Consider the following 23,218-nt stretch of genomic DNA (forward strand, 5'->3'; position numbering starts at 1 on the left):
CAACACAGAGGGAAAATAATACATTTTGCTTTTAATTCTATCACTATTATGCTCTATATCTTTGAAAAGTCATTTAATAATTTTTGGTCCTATTTATTTCTCTATAAACTGATTGGGTTAGATGACATCCTTATAATAATCCTTCCTTTAAATGTTAAGATGTTAATACACATCCCTAAAATAAATTTAACATTAAACACTGAATATATTTGGAATTTTAAAAGGAAATTATTACAGTGAATATTTATATTATGTAAGTCTGAAATTATAGAGCTCTCCAAAGAGATATTTGGGGAGTGACCATCTGATATGAAAGAGACTTTATCTTAGTATAGGCAGAACATGTGGGGCTTTATTAAACATCCAAAATTCAAAGCTAGTTGATTTTAAAACTCCTCCCTCTGCATATTTATTACTATAAAAATTTTAATTCATCTTTAATAGAAAAAAAAATCTGGCAACTGCTCCTGGCAATATTAGTGAGGTAGATTGTCTCTTTATTCAATTTCACATTTCCCATCTGCATCAGTTTCTCATGTGGCAGTTCCTCTCCATGGGATTCTGGCAACTCAACCAACATCCCTTTTTCTAAGTATTATCACTGGAAAAATGAAATGAAAGAGAAGCTCATATCTTTAATTTACATCAGCTAAAATGAAGCTTTAGTTAATATCCAAGGACTAAATAAGACAACAGTTTTTGACGTAACACTATAAATCTTTTGGCTTTTCCTTTATCCTACAAAAGAAATCTGAGCAGATTGAAGACTCTTTCTTCCATTCATTTTTCTTAGGAGAAAATAAACTCCCTAAAATAGGCACAAATATTTTTTTTCCTCCCCAAGGTTATCCTTAATTTGCTGATTTTGAGCCAGGAACCACTGAGCTTCCCAGTTGTGGTCCTGATTTCTTTTTTCACCAGATGAGACATGAATCACAAAATGTTTTACTTTATTTAGCACATTGGATGTTTCCTTTTTCAGAAAGCAAATATATCACCAGCCTAATGTATATAATACAAAGAAAACTGAAGCAAATCTTACAAGCAAATGCAACTACCATAACAGATTATAGTCTAAGTCAACTCTATTCAACAGTGGTAGTGCCACTACCTAGAGGGCATTTTGGATGTTTGCAGGGGCATTCGTGGCTTCCACAATAAGACTGGCTACTGTAACTCACTATTAAAGGGAGAGAACAGAGATGTTAGATTTGCTGTGTACTGTCCATTGTCAATTAACATCCATTCCCATTCCCACTTTCTGTACCTCTCCCACTGTTGGCCCTCTCCCAGTATAGCAGGCATTGGAAGGATTAAATCTACAGATTTCCTTACAGATGAATTTGGATGTTTTAATTTAGATTAATCTAATGAAATAATCTTGCTACAAATTTGGAAGGTAGACATAAAATGAATGCCATTTTCCTGTGCCTACTGCCATTTGCTGTGGTTTAAGCAAGTTGTCATTTTCCTGCATCAGGTACTATTGTCTAAAGGTTTCTGTTAAGAAACAAGGAATGTAGCTCTGTTCCTCATATGACTCTCTGGGGTCTGCTGTGGCCCTGCTGTCGTTCACCAACCTAGGTGAGCATGGCTCCAGTGGCAGCCTTGGGAATAGGAACGCTATGATTGGAAATTATAAAATTTCCTAGGAAACATTTTGATAGGCCCAAGCTAGAACTTCAACTGTTCTGCAACCTTTCCCATAATTTTGTAAACTATTAATTCCCTATATTAAATTCCTTAATGTTTATAATACTCGGGGTAACTATAATTGCTTATCAGTGCCATGCGTGCATGCTCGGTCGCTCAGTCATGTCCACTCTTTGGGACCTCATGGATTACAGCCCACCAGGCTTCTTTGTCCATGGGATTTCTGTGGCAAGAACACTAGAGTGGGTTGCCATTTCCTTTTCAGGGGATCTTCCTGACCCAGGGATCAAAACAAGTCTCTTGCATCTCTTATGCTGGCAGACAAGTTCTTTACCACACTTCCACCTAGGAAGCCCAATACTGAACCTTAATTCCTTCATATTACATATAGCAATGTTCATCATGGTTTATAGAATGAAGGATTCTTCTGTATTCCATGAGATATCTGGATAGTATCCAAGGCATTCATTTTACTTTTTAATATGTTTATATTTGATTCATCAGTTCAGTTCAGTTCAGTTGCTCAGTCGTGTCCGATTCTTTGTGACCTCATGAATCGCAGCACGCCAGGCCTCCCTGTCCATCACCAACTCCCGGAGTTCACTGAGACTCACGTCCATCGAGTCAGTGATGCCATCCAGCCATCTCATCCTCTGTCGTCCCCTTCTCCTCCTGCCCCCAATCCCTCCCAGCATCAGAGTCTTTTCCAATGAGTCAACTCTTCGCATGAGGTGGCCAAAGTACTGGAGTTTCAGCTTTAGCATCATTCCTTCCAAAGAACACCCAGGGCTGATCTCCTTTAGAATGCACTGGTTGGATCTCCTTGAAGTCCAAGGGACTCTCAGGAGTCTTCTCCAAAACCTCAGTTCAAAGGCATCAATTCTTCAGCGCTCAGGCTTCTTCTGCAGCAAATTTTTGAGATTTGTTGCTATATTGTGGTAAGAGAAATGTGGTTAGGCTCCTAATCAAATCACTTATTCATTCACTCATTCATTATAAAACATATTTTATTCCTACTTTGTAACAGGTAATGCTGAAGCACTGGGATACTGAAGTGATTAAAAAAAAAAAAAAAAACAAACTCCCTGGCTGCATAGATTTCTACCTTCTAGTGGGATAGACTGCTAATAAAGATTGATAATATCAGATACAGATAAAAGCTGCAAAGGAAAACAGAACAGCTGCCCAGTGTCTACTATTTAAAATCTAAGACCATGTTTGATAAATTTCTTCTAATGTTTTTATTTAATATAGTATTTCTTATATTCTGGAGTAATAGAACAGAATAAGAATGCAAAAACTGTCACTTACCACTAAAACAAAACAAAAATAACAGCAAACCTTTATTTTTCTTTCATCTGATATTCCTTGTCCTCGGTTGCTTTCTCCAGCAAGCAGATGCTGACATGGTATTAGGAGTTTGATATGTGTACTAGAGAGTAATACATGTGAAATAAAAGGGAGAAAGCAAGATTAGGCACCCCCCCCCCAAAAAAAAAATAGCCACCATGTAATAATATCAAAACACTGGAACAAATATTACCAGGTAGAGGAGTCTCAACCTGGGCAGTCATGGTTTAGCCTAGGCTTTACCATCTTACTCAGTCATTGGCTAAGGCCTATTCTAAAAATAATAGAAGCTTGGCTTCAGTGCTAAGGTGAACTAGAAGAAGCTCACAGCTGGAGGCTGTGAGGTAAACATACTCCACACAGCTGGACAGCAAATCATTTCAAGGGGAATCTGAATGTGGCGTCCCTCACTCTGCCAAAGTCTTCTGTAAAATTAGGAAATTTACAGTGCTGTACCTGCCAATAACCAGGTTTTTTCCTCTTCATCTGGGCTTTATGATGGACTGAGTGTCAATCAATTATGCTTAAACATCATCAATGCCTAACTGAATGAGTCTGTATCCATACTCTGTCACGGTCATGAGCAGGTTAACGTACGTTTGTTAACAGACAATTCTCCAAGATTCATGGCTTCTTCAACTCCTACTTTGTCAATCTCTTAACTTTTCTCTCTGTATTTCTCTACCCCAAATATCCTGTGTATCAGTATCTTTGTTCTGAAATTCTTTAGGAACTTGGCAGGAGAATTGTTCCCAGATGTCCCTGGTAGAGAAATTCAATAGATTCCCAAAACAAAGTACTGTTTTCCATACTTACTAAGTCTGGGGGCCTGGGAGATGATGAAAATTAAATAATAATTTTCCACCTTATCCACTATGAAACTGCCTTCTATCTTAATTCCAGCACTGAATAACCTTTGGCATAACAATGGCACCAGAAACATCTCTTTTAGACAACTCTCTCTGCTCTATGTGTCTCTGACCCTATTTCCCTGAATATTTTATTTTTATTTCTATTTTTCTTTCCTTTCCAGCAGGTCAAGTTGAATTTTCAAAACTTTGATGTATTTTTTTTCTCCTCTACCATATATAGACCTAACACACTCTCTTGCAGCTTTTAAATGAAAGATCTAAATCTACCTTTAAGCTGATTCTATTGTTCCCTGAATTTCTGAATTCATCTCCTCTTACCTCAAGTAATATTTGGTCCTGCATCAAACTCTGAGCATTTCTAGTCAAGTGACCATAACCCCATAATGAACTCTTGGCATTTCAAGTTGAGGATTTGAATAATTTTTTTGTATCTCTGTCTCTGCCTGTCTCACGTTTCTCTCTTTATGAAATTGGGTCTATGAAAGCTTCATTCAGATGTTACTTAATGTAAATCTAGATGGTACCATTTTTCCTGTATAATACTCTCACCATTTTCTTCCCATCTGCTTCTTAATAAATTTTACCCCACTACCAGAGATAAAGAATAGAGAAGAGGCCACTTTTTAGAGACCTTTGTCTGCCTTTGTCATCTAATCAACAAACTTATCTAATGGTGAATCTTCAACAAAATTTACTATGTTGTTTATTAAAGATGCACATAACTTGTCCTTTCATCAGACTTACTAAATTAGTATTTTCACAGATAGGGCTTGAGAGACTGTATTTTTTCAATGTGCCCCCATTTTTTTCTTGACCTAGACCATCATCTAAAACCTACCAACTGGGATCAGGTTTGGAAAGGTATCCAAGCTCCCCTTAGAGGCTAGAGATATTACCCAACCATACATTCACATCTAGAACACACTCTATTTGCTCACTTTTAATATGATTCAGTACTCAGTATATTATCATGTTATTTGGATCCTCATAGCCCTTTACTTATAAATGAGGCTAGATCAGATTTGAGGAGATCTATGCCTGGAGAATCCCAGGGATGGGGGAGCCTGGTGGGCTTCTGTCTATGGGGTCGCACAGAGTCGGACACGAATGAAGCAACTTAGCAGCAGCAGCAGCAGCATACTGGACAGGTGTGTCTTTTTGGGTAGTGATGATTTCACAGATCACTTGGGAAATTATCTTTATTTTACTATATCCTAGGTGAGTCTATGTAACATGGAAAATATTTGTTCCTTTAAATTTGAAATAACCTATAAACCTGGTCTTAATTTTTCTATAAGGACACCAATTTTTAAAATACCCTGAGTTTTACAAATCAAATATGAGCAATGCTTTCTATCGAGTGAATTTTTTTCCCACAGCAAGTTTAATAACATTTGTTATATAAGTTTTAAGAACCATTCTTACAAAATATTTATCACTACATATAGGATTAATAGAAAACCTCTCCTCAAACTGGTTCAACCAGGGAGCATCTCACATACCAGGAAGTCTAGTGGTATATTTAAACTCCAGGGACAATAGCAGATTGATAATATCATCAAAGAAAAGATTTTATTTCATCTCTGTGCTCTGAATGTTCAATACTGGCAACTGGGAGCAGTTGCTCCCCAGCTTGGATGCTTCCTTATGCACTGTCCAGGGATATGGGGGAAACCATTTACCCAAATGTGCAATGAAAAACCTTCCTTTCACTCTAGTTGAGCCAGATTATGTCACCTGCCTATTCCTGATCCAATAATAGTTGATGAGAAAATGAAACAAACATGAATTGACAATCAAGATTTTTCATTAGATATTAACCATGTATACAGAATCATTTAAGAAGGGAAAGAGGGAAGCATGTTTTCTAAGCAACCTAATGATTACTACAATATTATCTTTGAATATTTTAAATATAAGAACATCTTCTACCACAGATATTATAACCATTTTTCCAAAGATAATTAATTATTAATTTCAAGCACTTAATTGGTTTCAAGTAGTAAACTGTTATCATATACTGCAATTTTCTTATTCCTAAGACCTAAAGTTAACCTCTCAAACTGCTCACGGACGACTTCAATTGTTGTTAAATGGTATATTTTCCAAGTTATTAATAAAGAATGCTAATTTTCTCTTGCTTTTAAACAAGATAATAAATCCTAAAATAAAATACCTTCTGTGTAATAAGTACCAGGCAAGGAAAGATAATGAAGCTTTCCTCTGTGATCAATGCAAAGAAATAGAGTAAAACAATAGAATGGGAAAGACTAGAGATCTCTTCAAGAAAATTAGAGATACCAAGGCAACATTTCATGCAAAGATGGGCTCAATAAAGGACAGCAATGGTATGGACCTACCAGAAGCAGAAGATATTAAGAAGAGGTGCCAAGAATACACAGAAGAACTGTACAAAAAAAGATCTTCATAACCCAGATAATCATGAAAGTGTGATCACTCACATTCACCTAGAGCCGGACATCCTGGAATGTCAAGTCAGGTGGGCCTTAGGAAGCATCACTACGAACAAAGCTAGTGGAGGTGATGGAATTCCAGTTGAGCTATTCCAAATCCTGAAAGATGATGCTGTGAAAGTGCTGCCCTCAATATGCCAGCAAATTTGGAAAACTCAGCAGTGGCCACAGGACTGGAAAAGGTCAGTTTTCATTCTGACCCCAAAGAAAGGCAATGCCAAAGAATGCTCAAATTACCATACAATTGCACTCACCTCACACACTAGTAAAGTAATGCTCAAAATTCTCCAAGCCAGGCTTCAGCAATATGTGAACCATGGACTTCCAGCTGTTCAAGCTGGTTTTAGAAAAGGCAGAAGAACCAGAGATCAAATTGTCAACATCAGCTGGATCATCAAAAAAGCAAGAGTGTTCCAGAAAAATATCTATTTCTGCTTTACTAACTATGCCAAAGCCTTTGACTGTGTGGATCACAATAAACTGTGGAAAATTCTGAAAGAGATGGGAATACCAGACCACCTGACCTGCCTCTTGAGAAACCTGTATGCAGGTCAGGAAGCAACCGTTAGAACTGTACATGGAACAACAGACTGGTTCCAAACAGGAAAAGGAGTATGTCAAGGCTGTATATTATCACCCTGCTTATTTAACTGATATGCCGAGTACATAATGAGAAACACTGGACTGGAAGAAGCACAAGCTGGAATCAAGATTGCCGGGAGAAATATCAATAACCTCAGATATGCAGATGACACCACCCTTATGGCAGAAAGTGAAGAGGAACTCAAAAGCGTCTTGATGAAAGTAAAAGAGGAGAGTGAAAAAGTTGGCTTAAGGCTCAATATTCAGAAAACTAGGATCATGGCATCTGGTCCCACCACTTCATGGCAAATAAATGGGGAAATGTTGGAAACAGTGCCGACTTTATTTTTCTGGGATCCAAAATCACTGTGGATGTTGATTGCAGCCATGAAATTAAAAAACATTTGCTCCTTGGAAGGAAAATTATGACCAACCTAGATAGCATATTGAAAAGCAGAGTCATTGCTTTTCCAGTATAGGTCCATCTAGTCAAGGCTATGTTTTTTTCAGTAGTCTTGTATGGATGTGAGGGTTGGAGTATAACAAAAGCTGAGGGCTGAAGAATTGATGCTTTTGAACTGTGGCATTGGAGAAGACTCTTGAGAGTCCCTTGGACTGCAAGGAGACCCAACCAGTCCATATTAAAGGAGATCAATCCTGGGTGTTCATTGGAAGGACTGATGCTGAAGCTGAAACTCCAATAATTTGGCCTCCTCATGCAAATAGCTGACTCATTTGAAAAGACCCTGGTGCTGGGAAAGATTGAGAGCAGGAGGAGATGGGGACGACAGAGAAGGAGATGTTTGGATGGCATCATGGACACAATGGACATAGGTTTGGGGGGACTCCAGGAGTTGGTGATGGACAGGGATGCCTGGCATGCTATGGTTCATGGGGTCACAAAGAGTCAGACACCACTGAGCAACTGAACTCAACTAAAACTATCATCTCTATTAATCCTATATCAACAATGCTTTGCGATATTATAATATTGATTTTCAGACAGGAACTGAAGGTAAACAGATTATGTAAATTTCCCAAGCTCACATTGTCAATGAGGGATAGGTTTGGAACTTGAATACAGGTCTTGTCTGACTCAAAACCTATGTAGGACAGAAAAAGTTTTCTTCTTTGATTCTTAGGTTCAGTGACTGGGGTTCATCAATCAAAAGACAAGGAAAACAAACAAACACTTTATTTTTGCTTCATATTCAACATACATACCTGGGCAAGTGATGAGTAACTTAAAGCATTGGCTACAATACAAGGCTTATATACAATCTTAACAAAGGACAATAAATTTGTTAAGTGAGAAGACAAGTGAAAAAAGGTTTTGGGCTTCCATGGGTGGTTAATTTTAGGGAGGTAAATATATCAGAACCTGGAATGTTAGGTTCATGTATCAAGGTAAATTGGACTTGGTCAAACAGGAGATGGTAAGAATAAACATTGACATCTCAGGAATAGTGAATTAAAATGGACAGGAATGGGTGAATTTAATTTGGATGACCATTATATCTACTACTGTGGGCAAGAATTCCTTATGGGAGATGAAGGAGCCCTGATAATAAACAAAAGAGTATGAAATGCAGTACTTGGGTGCAATCTCAAAGGTGACAGAATGATCTTGTTTTGTTTCTAAGGCAATCCATTCAACATCACAGCAATTCAAGTCTATGCCCCTACCACTTATGCTGAAGAACCTTAGGTTGATCACTTCTGTGAAGACTCAGAAGACCTCCTAGAACTAACACCAAAAAAAGATGTTCCATTCATCATTGGGGATTGGAATGCAAGAGAAGGAAGTCAACAGATACCTGGAGTAACAGGCAAGTTTGGCCTTGGAGAATAAAATGAAGCAGGGCAAGGACTAACTGAATTCTGCCAAAACAATGCACTGGTCATAGCAAATACCCTTTTTCAACAACACAAGAGATGACTTTATACATTGGCATCACCAAATAGTCAATAGTGAAATCAAATTGATTGCATTCTTTGCACCCGAAGATGGAGAAGCTGTATACAGTCAGCAAAAACAAAACCTGGACCTGACTGTAGCTCAGATCATAAGCTTCTCATAGTAAAATTCAGGCTTAAATTGAAGAAAGCAGGAAAACCACTAGGCCAGCCAGGTATGACCTAAATCAAATCCCCGATAAATATGCAGTGGAGGTAATGAATAGATTCAAGGGATTAGATCTAATTAACAGTGTGCCTGAAGAACAGAGGTCTGTAATATTGTACAGGAGACAGTGAATGAAATCATCCTCAAGAAAAAGAAAAGCAACATGGCCAAGTGGTTATCTGAGGAGGCTTTAAAAATAGTTGAAGAAAGAAGAGAAGTGAAAAGCAAGGGAGAAAGAGAAAGGTACGTTCAATTAAACAGAGAGTTCCAAAGAACAGTGTGGAAAGACAAGAAGGCCTTCTTCAATGAACAGTGCATAAAACTAGAAGAAAACAATAGAAGGGGAAAGACTTTACATCTCCTCAGGAAAATTGTAGGTATCAAGGAAACATTTTGTCCAAAGATGGGCAAAATAAAGGACAGAAACAGTAGAGACCTAGTAGACACTGAAGAGATCAAGAAGAGAAGCAAAGAATACATGCAAGAACTGTGTACAAAAAGATCTTAATTTAAAAGATTACTATGATGATGTGGTGAGTCACCCAGAGCCAGACATTCTGGAGGGTGAAGTCAAGGGGACCTTAGGAAGCACTGCTGTTATAAAGCTAAAGGATGTCATCAAGGTGTTTCATTTAGTATATCAGCAAATCTGGAATACCCAGCAGGGGCCTCAGGACTGGAAAAGGTCAATCCTCATTCCAATTCCCAAGAAGGGAAGTATTAATTCCCAAGAATGTGCTAACCATTGGACAATTGTACTCATCTCCCATGCTAGTAAGGTCATGCTTAAAATATTGCATGCTAGGCTTCAACAGTATGCGAACCAAGAACTTCCAGATGTCCAAGCTGGGTTTAGAAGAGAAAGAATAACCAGAGATCAAATTGTCAACAGCATTCACTGTATCATAGAGAAAGTTAGTGACTTCCAAAAATCGACCTCTGTTTCATTGACTATGCTAAATCCTTTGAGATGGGAATACCAGACCATCTCACCTGAGAAATGTGTGTGTGTGTCAAGAAGCAACAGCAACAGTTAGAACCCTGTATGGAACAAGATTGAGAAAGGAGTATGACAGGGCTGTCTGCTGTCACCCTGTTTGTTAAATATATATGCTGAGCACATCATGAGAAATTCTGTGGTGGATGGGTTAAAAGCTGGAATCAAGACAGGCAGGAGAAACATCAACAACCTCAGATATGTGGATGATACCACTCTAAAGGCAGAAAGAGAAGAGGAACTAAAGAGCCTCTTGATGAGGGTGAAGGAGAAGAGTGAAAGAGCTGGCTTAAAACTAAACATTAAAAAAACTAAGGTCATGGCATCCAGGCCCATTGCTGCTGCTGCTGCTGCTGCTGCTGCTGCTGCTGCTAAGTCGCTTCAGTTGTGTCCGACTCTGTTCGACCCCATAGAGGGCAGCCCACCAGGCTCCCCCATCCCTGGGATTCTCCAGGCAAGAACACTGGAGTGGGTTGCCATTTCCTTCTCCAATGCATGAAAGTGAAAAGTGAAAGTGAAGTCTCTCAGTCATGTCCAACTCCTAGCGACCCCATGGACTGCAGCCTACCAGGCTCCTCTGTCTATGGGATTCTCCAGGCAAGAGTACTGGAGTGGGGTGCCATTGCCTTCTCCGTCCAGGCCCATTACTTCATGGCAAATAGAAGGGGAAAAAGTGAAAATAGTGACAAATTTCCTACTCTTGGCTTCTAAAATCACTACAGATGATTGCAGCCATGAAATCAGAAGGTGATTGCTTCTTGGGAGGAAACTAATGACAGTGGGTTGAAAAGCAGAGACTTACTCTGTCGACAAAGGTCTGCATAATCAAAGCTAAGGTCACATAAGGTTGTGAGATCTAGACTGTAAGATGGGAGAATGCCAAAGATTTGATGTCTTTGAACTGTGGTGCTGGAGAAGACCCCTGAAAGTCCTTTGGATGACAAGGAGATCAAACCAGTCAATCTTAAGAGAACTCAACCCTGAATATTAGTTGAAAGGACTAATGTTGAATCTCCACTCCAGTCTCCACTCCAGTGTTTTGATCATCTGGTGTGAACAACCGACTCATTGGAAAATTCCCCAATGCTGGGAAAGATTGAGGGCAGAAGGAGAAGAGGGCAGCAGAGGATGAGATGGCTGGATGGTATCGCTGATGCAAAGGACATGAACTTGCGAAAATCAGTAAACAGTGAGAGACAGGGAGGTCTGGCGTGCTGCAGTCCATGGGGTTGCAAAGAGTCAGAAAAGACTGGGTGACTGAACAACAAATATATGGAGGAAACTAATGGAAGATACTCCTTGGAAGGAAAGTTATGACCAATCTAGATAGCATATTGAAAAGCAGAGACATTACTTTGTCAACAAAGGTCCATCTAGTCAAGGCTATGGTTTTTCCAGTGGTCATGTATGGATGTGAGAGTTGGACTGTGAAGAAAGCTGAGCACTGAAGAATTGATGCTTTTGCACTGTGGTGTTGGAGAAGACTCTTGAGAGCCCCTTGGACTGCAAGGAGATCCAACTAGTCAATTCTAAAGGAGATCACTCCTGGGTGTTCTTTGGAAGGAATGATGCTAAAGCTGAAATTCCAATATTTTGGCCACCTCATGTGAAGATTTGACTCATTGGAAAAGACTCTGATGCTGGGAGGGATTGGGGGCAGGAGGAGAAGGGGACAACAGAGGATGAGATGGCTGGATGGCATCACCGACTCAATGGACATGAGTTTGGGTGAACTACGGGAGTTGGTGATGGACAGGGAGGCCTGGCGTGCTGCAATACATGGGGTCACAAAGAGTTGGACAGGACTGAGCGACTGAACTGAACTGAATGGAAGATAATAAGTGAGTTATTAAGGTTTGTTTGTGCAGGCCCAACAGAGACCTGACTTTTTAATCTCAAGTGACGTTTGTTTTTTTTCTCCCTCCTCCAAGTATGGGAGAAGAGGTGGGGAACTTCCTAATAAAGGAAAATGTACAGCCTGCCCTAGGCAGAAAAGGGAAAAGATATCTGCTGTTTCTCAATTGCCTTCAGCTCAAAATAATCCAAATGACATATTGCAGAATGGCATATTCTGATTCCTTCCACTCACAAACTTCTAGGCAATACTGTCTCTCATGTACACAGATACAAACTTCATTAGATTGAAACTTTCACTAAATTGAAAAAAAAAAAAGTGAATTTTTTCTTTCATTTTGCATTTCCAGAGTTCTATTGACATTTCTTTTGCAAGAAATGCTACAGAAACATGTAACATCAGACTGATATTTACTTTCTTGGAGGATCATTGAAGGAAATTTTATTTACACTTTCATTCAAAAAGTTGACAAGGATTTATTTAAATAAGGCTTTCCTTTTATTATTTTTGCTAGCAATACAATGTAATCCTCTTAAAAGAAATGAAAACATACTTTGTATTATACAACAATGTTTAAAGGACAGCACCAAATTACCCACAACTCACTCGTGTATTGGGGCTTCACTAGTATCTCAGCTGGTAAAGAATCCACCTGCAATACAGCAGATCCTGGTTCGAATACCTGCTCCAGTATTCTTGGACTTCCCTTGTGGCTCAGCTTGTAAAGAATCTGCCTACAATGCTGGAGACCTGGATTCTATCCCTGGGTTGGGAAGATCTCCTCAAAAAGGGAACGGCTACTCACTCTAGTATTCTGGCCCAGAGAATTCCATGGACTGTATACTCCATGAGGTCACAAAGAGTCAGACACAACTGAGCGACTTGTACTTCAGTTAAGTTCAGTCGCTCAATCGTGTCCAACTCTTTGGGACTCCGTGGACTGAACACACCAGGCCTCGCTGTCCACCACCAACTCCCAAAGTTTACCCAAATTCATCTCCAATGAGTCAGTGATGCCATCCAACCATCTCATCCTTTGCTGTCCTTCTCCTCTGCCTTCAATCTTTCCCAGCATCAGGGTCTTTTCCATTGAGTCAGCTTTTCGCATCAGGTGGCCAAAGTATTGGAGTTTTGGCTTCAACATCAGTCCTTCCAATGAACACTCTGGATTGATATCCTTTAGGATGGACTGGTTGGGTCTCCTTGCAGTCCAAGGGACTCTCAAGAATCTTTTCCAATACCACAGTTCAACAGCTTTCTTTAAAACCAACTCTCACATCCATACATAACTACTGGAAAAACCATACCCTTGACTAGATGGACCTTTGTTGGCAAAGTAACACCTCTACTTTTAAATATGCTGTCTAGGTTGGTCATAGCTTTTCTTCCAAAGAGCAACTGTCTTTTAATGTCATGGCTGCAGTCACCTCTGCATGATTTTGGAGCCCAAGAAAATAGTCTGCCACTGTTTCCACTGTTTCTCCATCTATTTGCCAAGCAATGATGGGACCGGATGACATGATCTTAGTTTTCTGAATGTTGAGATTTAGGCCAACTTTTTCACTCTCCTCTTTCACTTTCATCAAGAGGCTTTTGAGTTCCTCTTCACTTTCTGCCATAAGAGTGGTGTTATCTGCATATCTGAGGTTATTGAGATTTCTCCCAGCAAACTTGATTCCAGCTTGTGCTTCCTCCAGCCCAGCATTTCTCATGATGTACTCTGTATATAAGTTAAATAAGCAGGGTGAAAATATACAGCCTTGATGTACTCCTTTTTCTATTTGGAACCAGTCTGTTGTTCCATGTACAGTTCTAACTGTTGCTTCCTGACCTGCATACAGGTTTCTCAAGAGGCAGATCAGGTGGTCTGGTATTCCCATCTCTTTCAGAATTTTCCACAGTTTATTATGATCCACACAGTCAAAGGCTTTGGCGTAGTCAATAAAGCAGAAATAGATGTTTTTTCTGGAACTCTCTTGCTTTTTCCAGGATCCAGTGGGTGTTGGCAATTTGATCTCTGGTTCCTCTGTCTTTTCTAAAACAAGCTTGAACATCTGGAAGTTCATGGTTCATGGCTTGGAGAATTTTGAGCATTACTTTACTAGTGTGTGAGATGTGTGCGATTGTATCCTAGTTTGAGTGTCCTTTGGCATATCCTTTCTTTGGGATTGAAATGACAACTGACCTTTTCCAGTCCTATGGTCACTGCTGAGTTTTCCATATTTGCTAGCATATGAGTACAGCACTTTCACAGCATCAGCATGAAATTTGCTTTTTATCAAAATAAAACAAATCATGCAGAAAAAATGTAGGCAAAGACAATAAAGTATTTTAATATGATAAGAAAATAAGGAACACTTTTGCTTAAACAGTAGACAAAGTATTGAATACTAAAATGTAAAAATTAGAAATATTTATTGACTTTTGAAACATCTTCAATAAAATAGTAGCAAATATAATCCAGTTCCATGAAGAAGAAATTTTTTATGCAGTGAACTTTTAAACCAACTGGGATTTATGTGGTAATATAACACTTTATATCAATAGAAAAAACATCATCATCATTTCAATTGATCTAAGAAAAGCATTTGAAAATATCTAACATCCTTTCATGATAAATACACTCAATAAACTAGGAATAGAAGGGAAATTTTTCAGTCTGATAAGGAGTATTTACAAGAAAACACACAGCTGACACCATACTTAATGTTTAAAGACTAGATGATTTCTTCCTAAGATCAAGAGAAAGGAAGGATGTATGCTCTTGTCATTTCTATTCAACATTTTACTCAAAGTTCTAGCCTGGACATGTAGGCAAGAAGAGTAAATAAAAGACATTCAGATTGGAAAAGAAGTAAAACTATCTCTTTTCACAATGACATGATGTTGTACATAGTGTGAACATAAATAAAGAAAAAAACCTCATTTAAAATGGAGTCAGGAAGTTCTGAAGGGAGAGCTCTCCTACACTAGCCACTACATAACCAACAGGAAGAAGGAAGAATTCTACATAACCAACAGGAAGAAGGAAGGTAAGGATTATTTTGACAAGGTCTGTTTGTATAAAATTCTCTCTGTACCAATTTCTTATCCATGATGATTAACTGAATTATTTTGCTCTACAGCAGAAATTAACATAACACAGTCAATCAATCAAATGTCCATAAAAAATAAATATAAAAATTAGAAAAATAATAATGCTATATTTCTTCTCTTACAAGGAAGGTCATTTTTTCAGATAGGAATTATATCTCCTGCTTTTAAGAAAAAGAACGATTCCTGCCTGCTCCAGCAGGAAAGTACTAACCACTGCTTAACGCCAATAAGAAACCTCCACAACTTGGAACTCCTTTCTTCTCACTGAACTTTTATTTAAAACAACCCTCCCCTGTTTCCTCCAAAAACTTATTAAAGCTGACATCCTTGTCTCTTTGGACTTGACCATTATTTACCATCATAACGTATCTGTCCTTAATGACAATTCTCTGTTATCCCCAAATAAACCTAATTGTCTAATAAAATAACAGATTATTTTTGAGATTGAAATAGAAAGTCCTATGAAATCCTCTAAAAATATTAAAAACTAATAAATTAGTTCAACAAGTTTGTAAGATACAAGATCAGTACACAAAAATCAACTTTATTTCTATACACTCGATGATCCAAAATGAAATTTAGAAAATTCAATTCACATAGCATTAAAATATAAAATTGTTATGAATAATTATAATCAAAGAAGTACAAAACTTATGCTCTGAAAGCTATAAAACTTTATTGAAAATGATTTTTCAGTATTTAAACAAATGGAAAAATATACTATGTTCAAGAACTAGAAAACTTGAAATTGTTAATAAGGCAATATTACCCAAGCTGATCTATAGAACTGACATCATCCCTACGGGGAATCCCAACTGCCTTCTTTATAGAAATTAGCAAGCTGACTCTAAAAGTCATACACAATTACAAGAGACCTGGAATAGCCAAAACAATTCTGAAAAAAGAAAAAATTTGTGGCCTCTCACATTCCAATTTCAAAACTTAGAACAAAGCATCTTACTATAGACCTTAAAAATTACTGCAAATCAAATCAGTATAGTGCTTGCAAAGGCTAGACAATATAGATGTATAAATAGAAATGACACTCCAGAAATAAGCATATATGCATATAATTCTGGACTCTCATTTATAATGGGATATTATTCAGCCCTAAAAATGAAGAAATCAATGTCTGCAACAACATGGACGGACTTTGAAGGTATTAGGCTAAGTAAAACAAGTCAGAGAAAGACACATACTGTATGATCTTACTTATATGCAGAATCTAATAAGCAACCAAAGAAACTCATAGAAAGATCAGATTTGTGATTACCAGAGGAGGAACATGGGAAATGAGGGGAATGGGCATTAGAGGAAGGTGGTCAAAAGGTACAAACTTCCAGTTATAAGTAATAGGGACATAATGTACAACACAATGACTATAGATATCATTTTTTTAATTTATTTATTTTAATTAGAGGCTAATTACTTTACAATATTGTATTGGTTTTGCCATACATCAACATGAATCTGCCACGGGTGTATATGTGTTCCCTATCCTGAACCCTCCTCCCTCCTCCCTCCCCATACCATCCCTCTGGGTCATCCCAGTGCACCAGCCCCAAGCATCCTGTATCCTGTATCAAACCTGGACTGGCAATTCGTTTCTTATATGATATTATACATGTTTCAATGCCATTCTCCCAAATCATCCCCCCCAAAACACAGAGTCCAAAAGACTGTTCTATACATCTGTGTCTCTTTTGCTGTCTTGAATACAGGGTTATAGTTACCATCTTTCTAAATTCCATATATATGCATTAGTATACTGTATTGGTGTTTTTCTTTCTGGCTTACTTCACTCTGTATAATAGGCTCCAGTTTCATCCACCTCATTAGAACTGATTCAAATGTATTCTTTTTAATGGCTGAGTAATACTCCATTGTGTATATGTACCACAGCTTTCTTATCCATTCATCTGCTGATGGACATCTAGGTTGCTTCCATGTCCTGGCTATTACAAACAGTGCTGCAATGAACATTGGGGTACACGTGTCTCTTTCAATTCTGGTTTTCTTGGTGTGGATGCTCAGCAGTGGGATTGCTGGGTCTTATGGCAGTTCTATTTACAGTTTTTTAAGGAATTTCCACACTGTTCTCCATAGTGGCTGTACTAGTTTGCATTCCCACCAACAGTGTAAAAGGGTTCCCTTTTCTCCACATCTTCTCCAGCATTTATTGCTTGTAGACTTTTGGATCGCAGCCATTCTAACTGGCGTGAAATGGTATAGCTATCATTGCTGTGTGATATTTGGGGAAGCTTTTAAGAGGGTAAATCCAAAGAGTTATCATAAGGTGATTTATTTTTCCTTTTTACCTCACTTTTTATTGTATCTATGTGATTGAGAAGGTAGATGTTACCTGAACCTATGGTGGTTATCATTTCACAATATATGTAAATCAAACCATCATACTGTATGCTTTTAACTTATAGAGTGATATACATCAATTATTTCTCAATAAAACTGGGAAAGGATGGGCAAAGATTCTAAATAGACATTTCACTGAGAAAGAGATATACTTCACTAATAAGCAGATGAAAACATCCTAAATGTCACAAGTATCAAGGAAATACATACCAAAACTATGAGGCACTACTTTTCACATATTAGAATGGCTAACATAACAACAAATGTCAGCATGGGTGTGGAAATACTGAAATGCTCATACACTGTCAGTGAAAATGTAAAATGTTATAGCCAATTTGGAACATAGTCTGGCAGTTCTTAAGATGAGTAAACACAGAGTTATACAATCTAGCAATTCTATCCCTAGGAATATAACCAAGAGAAATGAACATATGTCAAACCAAAAATTTGGACATGAATGATTACAACAGCATTATTCTTACTAGTCCAAATTTGGGGACAACCCAATGTCCATCAACAAAGTAATGGATAAAAGATTGGTCTAGTCATACAATGGTAAGTCATAAAATGGTAAATTTTGTGATTGGTAATTAGTCCTAAAATTGAAGTGATAAATACATTCTACATGGATAACCCTTGAAAACATTAAGCACAATGAAAGAAGTTAGTCACAAAAATGGTACACTATACAACACCTTTCATAAGAAAGTTCCAATGAAGAAATTCTGTAGAGACAGAATGTAGTTTTATTGTTGCTTAAGGCACTGCATATGGGCTTCCCACGTAGCTCAGTGGTAAAGAATCTGCCTGCAATGCAGGAGATGTGGGTTTGATTCCTGGGTTAGGAAGATATTCTGGGGAAGGATATGGCAACCCTCTTCAATATTCTTGCCTGGGAAATCATACAGACAGAGGAGCCTGATGGGCTACAATCCATGGGGTCACAAATGAGTTGGACACAGCTTAGCAACTAAATAACAAAGGTGCTGCTAGAGGGTATTAAGTGTTCAGAAGGGTGATTGGTAAAAGGTAAGGGGTTTCTGAAGTGATGAAGATATCCTAAAATTGACCATGATGATGGTTCCACATATCTGTCAATGTAAGAAAAACCACAGAATTGCATACTTTATATATGTACATCCAGAGCATATATAGGTATATCCATATTTTCATGCAAAGATAGGCACAATAAAAGACAGAAACAGTTATGGACATAACAGAAGCAGAACATATTAAGAGGTGGCAAGAATGTACAAAAGGTGTATAAAAAAGATCTTTATGACCCAGATAACCACAATGGTGTGATCACTCACCAAGAGCCAGCCGTCCTGGACTGTGAAGTCAAGTGGGCTTTAGGAAGCATCACTATGAACAAAGCTAGTAGAGGTGATGGAATTCCAGTTGAGCTTTAAAACCCTAAAAGATGGTGCTGTTAAAAGGCTGCACTCAATATGCCAGCAAATTTGGAAAACTCAGCAGTGACCACAGGACTTGAAAAGGTCACTTTACATTCCAATCCCAAAGAAGGCCAATGCCAAAAGATGCTCACACTATCACACAATTGCACTCATTTTATGTGCTAGCAAGGTCATGCCCAAAAATCCTTCAAGTTAGGCTTCAACAGTATGTGAACTGAGAACTTCCAGATGTTCAAACTGGATTTAGAAAAGGGAGAAGAAAGAGAGATCAAATTGCCAACATCCATTGGATCATGGAAAACCAAAAGAATTCCAGAAAAATATCTATTACTGTTTCTTTGACTACACTAAAGCCCTTGACTGTGTGGATCACAACAAACTCAAAAATTCTGAAAAAGGTGGGAATACCAAACCACCTTACCTGCCTCCTGAGAAACCCTATATGCAGGTCAGGAAGCAAGAGTTAGAAATGGATATCAAACAATGGCCTGGTTCCAAATTTGGAAAAGAGTACATCAAGGTTTTATGTTTTCACCCTGCTTATTTAACTTAAATGAAGGGTACATCATGCAAAATATCATTCTGGATGAATCACAAGCTGGAATCAAGATTGCCAAGAGAACTATCAATAATCTCAAATATACAGATGACATCGCCCTTATGGCAGAAAGTGAACCAGAACCAAAGAGCCTCTTCATGAAGGTGAAAGAGGAAAGTGAAAAAATTGCTGGCTTTCAACATTCAAAAAACTAACATCATGGCATCCAGTCCTATCACTTCATGGCAAATAGATGGTGAAACAATGAAAACAGTGACAGATTTTATTTTCTTGGGCTCCAAAATCACTGTGAATGGTGACTGCAGCCATGAAATTAAAAGATGCTTGCTCCTTGGAAGAAAAGCTATGACAAACCTAGACAGTGTATTAAAAAGCAGAGACACTACTTTGCCGATAAAAGTCCTTATAGTCAAAGCTATGGATTTTCCAATGGTCATGTATGGATGTGAGAGTTGGACTATAAAGAAGGCTGAGTCCTGAACAATTGATGCTTTCAAACTGTGGTGTTGGAGAAAATTCTTGTGAATCCCTTGGACTGCAAGGAGATCAAACCAGTCGATCCTAATATTTAACAGTCTTAAATATTGATTGGAAGAACTGATGCTGAAGCTGAAGCTCCAGTACTTTGGCCACCTGATGCAAAGAGATGACTCATCAGTAAAGACCCTGATGCTGGGAAAGATAGAGGGCAGGGGGAGCAGGGGACATCAGAGGATGAGATGGTTGGATGGCATCACTGACTCAGTGAACGTGAATTTGAGCAGCTCCAGGACATGGTGAAGAAGAGGGAGGCCTGGTGTGCTACAATCTATGGGGTTGTAAAGAGTCAGACATGACTGAGCAACTGAACAGTGACAATCCATAATATATGAATTCTATTTCAATAAAACTAGTTAAAAAGTATTTTCCTTTGAAATCAGAATATGTTCCTAATGAATGGGTAAGACTAAGTTATAGGAATTCTCATCTTTTGGCAAAGAAAATGTTGTTTCCAAAGATGCCATCCCTGACCTTAGGTCCCTGATTACTATTCTATTTAGAAGTTATTACCTTGTCCACATTTCTAAAATCTCTATTTATCAAAGTACTTGGATTTTATTTATGTACTTGGATAAAAACAGTTATTTATAAAATTTTATGGTTCATGTATCATGGTCACATAAAGCTATACTGTAACACTAAATACTAAATTAAGTTATGTGTATGCATTTACCTCATTTTGTAGGAACTATAAAATAAAACTGCAAAAAGATGTATTAAAATATTCTAATATATTAAAGGAACAATAAACAAAAACATGGAGCAAGCAAGCCATATTATCATTCATTTAGAAAGAACAAAACTAGTCCTTTCCCAATTTAGTTCTCACACTGACTCAATCTCATTTTAATTAGTAACATTTTACACTCAATTCTTCTAACATAATGAACACCAATATATTTGATATTATGAAGCCAAATAATTTAGGTGATTAACTACATACTGCATATTTATGCAGATATTTCATATAGATTTACCATAAAAAGCCAGAGAAGATTCATTATCTCTTTTATTCCTCACTTTGGTAATTTTAGCAACCTGGGATATCAAGCACCACTGCTGAATGAAGAGTTGTTTCCTTGGTGAGGTGACAATAATTCTTTGGAAGTTAATTTCTATGGTCTATAGACTTGTTGCCCTCTTTTGGTAAAGTTTTGAAATACAAATATATAGATGCCAGTAACACATATGCTCTCTGCTTTTGACAAAGATTATTGTCTTTTTTCCAGCTTTAAGCCTTCAAAATTATACATCTCAGGAAACAAAAAGATTGACTTCCAAAAATATTATTGATATAATACTTAATGATTTGGAACAGTAAATTTAATTAACCTCCAATATTAAAAATGACTCTGAAATGATAAAAATATAGCTGAATAATTTTCTAATTTTAAGTGTTATGAAACTTAATATCCCTCCTAAATTGTGAAGCTGTGTGAACTTAATCATCCATTGATTATTCATAAAAGCAAGGAGAACACTAAAATTATATTATACTTCCATTGTCTTCCTAGAAAATGATCAATATTAGTTTTTGTATTTGGTACAAATGACAAGTATAGTCTTTGACCTGTCAAAAGTTTTATGTTATATCTTTTTATTGTGGAATTAAAATGGCTCATTTATTTTGGCTCATTTGTGTTTAAATTCCATTTATTAAATGGAGATTCTGATTTCATAATTCTTATTACTTCTTTTATTGAACATTCTTTCAATTACTGAATTAATAGTTTGAGATTTCTAAGGTAAGAATTTATTTCTATGTTAACCAAGAATATTACTGGCCTTGACTTCACATTATAAAATACTCAGCTCTGCTAGTTTCTTGGATGCTTGACATTAAAAAATCATCTTCAGAAAAACAGACACAGTAAATTATACTGCAACTGAATCCTGTTTTCTTATGCTTTATGAGTAAATCCTAATTTTAATTCTCAAAAAAAAAAAAGTTTTTTCACTTTAAGCAATGCAAACTGAAATAAATTGAAACTGTGTGTTTTGATTCTGTGGCACATTATAAGAATCCATTTTCTTCTTGTCTTGATGCAAAAAGCATTTCTATGCTGCTCATTCTGTGTATTTAGTTTTTCAAAGTAATTGCTTTATTTTCTAGTTTGTTCATTTAATTTTAGATGCTTCTGTTTTACAATTAGAATTTTTAACTAGAGAATAATAAAATTATTCCAAAGAGCACTAATCAGAGAAATATCTTTTAATTCAAAAATTTAAATACATGTGCATGATTATTTTTCTTTATATGCAAAATAGCTCAAAAATCATATATAAATTAACTGTTAGAGTATTTATCATAGCATCAGAAGATGATGATATACTCTAAATGGTCTGATTTATATTAATAAAATAATATAAATCTTCTTGAGCTTTAGTATAATCTGATTCTGACTGCCTAGAATCAAAGCCTGCTTCTTTTACCTTATAACTTGGTAATCTCAGGCAAGTTAATTAACCTGTCTGTTCAATTTCCTCGTGTTTAAAAGGAGGATAATAGTAATCAGGATTAGCATAAAGATTAAATTATATTAAAATATGTTCAGTTCAGTTCAGTCACTCAGTCATGTCCGACTCTCTGTGACCCAATGAATCGCAGCACGCCAGGCCTCCCTGTCCATCACCAACTCCCAGAGTTCACTCAGACTCACGTCCATCGAGTCAGTGATGCCATCCAGCCATCTCATCCTCTGTCGCCCCCTTTTCCTCCTGCCCCCAATCCCTCCCAGCATCAGAGTCTTTTCCAATGAGTCAACTCTTCACATGAGGTGGCCAAAGTACTGGAGTTTCAGCATTAGCTTCAGTCCTTCCAAAGAACACCCAGGGCTGATCTCCTTGTAAAGTGATTATCAAAAGGTCTTACACAAAATAAGTTCCAAAAATATTAGCTATTATTATTAAAATAGTAAGACTATTTATACATATTAAGTTTTAAACATTGGGTACTGTTAGTTATAGAAGAATTTGAAAAACTGAAGGCCTTATTCTTGGGGGATGACTTACCACAGTTAATTTGTTCTAGGTTAAAGAGAAAGAAGCAGTTTTATGTATATTAAAACTATGTAATGGTCAACTGACATTTAAACTAATTAAAATATTCAAGGAGAAATCAGAGTGAAAAGGGAAAGATCATTTAAATAATGTTTTAAGAAGATACTGAGCTTGAATCAAAATATGCTTCAGACTCATACTCAGTCTCATGATTTCCTAAAAAACAGTGACAAAGGAACAGATATGAAAGAAAAGTAGCATGGAATTTTGTACTCTAGGATGCACTGACTGTTACTTTTCAAGAAATACTTTTACAGAAAATAGCAG

General features: G+C 37.2%; 1 long non-coding RNA gene across 1 annotated transcript; it reads right to left on the minus strand.

The window, feature by feature from the left end:
- Positions 1–954: 954 nt before the first annotated feature.
- LOC133244201 (uncharacterized) lies at positions 955–12,749 on the minus strand. The gene is made up of 3 exons (XR_009735324.1): positions 12,515–12,749; positions 2,995–3,085; positions 955–2,581 (listed from the first exon to the last, which is right to left on the minus strand). It is a non-coding gene; the product is annotated as an uncharacterized LOC133244201 (long non-coding RNA).
- Positions 12,750–23,218: the final 10,469 nt, after the last annotated feature.

This window comes from Bos javanicus, chromosome 3 (assembly GCF_032452875.1).
Source record: "Bos javanicus breed banteng chromosome 3, ARS-OSU_banteng_1.0, whole genome shotgun sequence".
Classification (NCBI taxonomy): domain Eukaryota; kingdom Metazoa; phylum Chordata; class Mammalia; order Artiodactyla; family Bovidae; genus Bos; species Bos javanicus.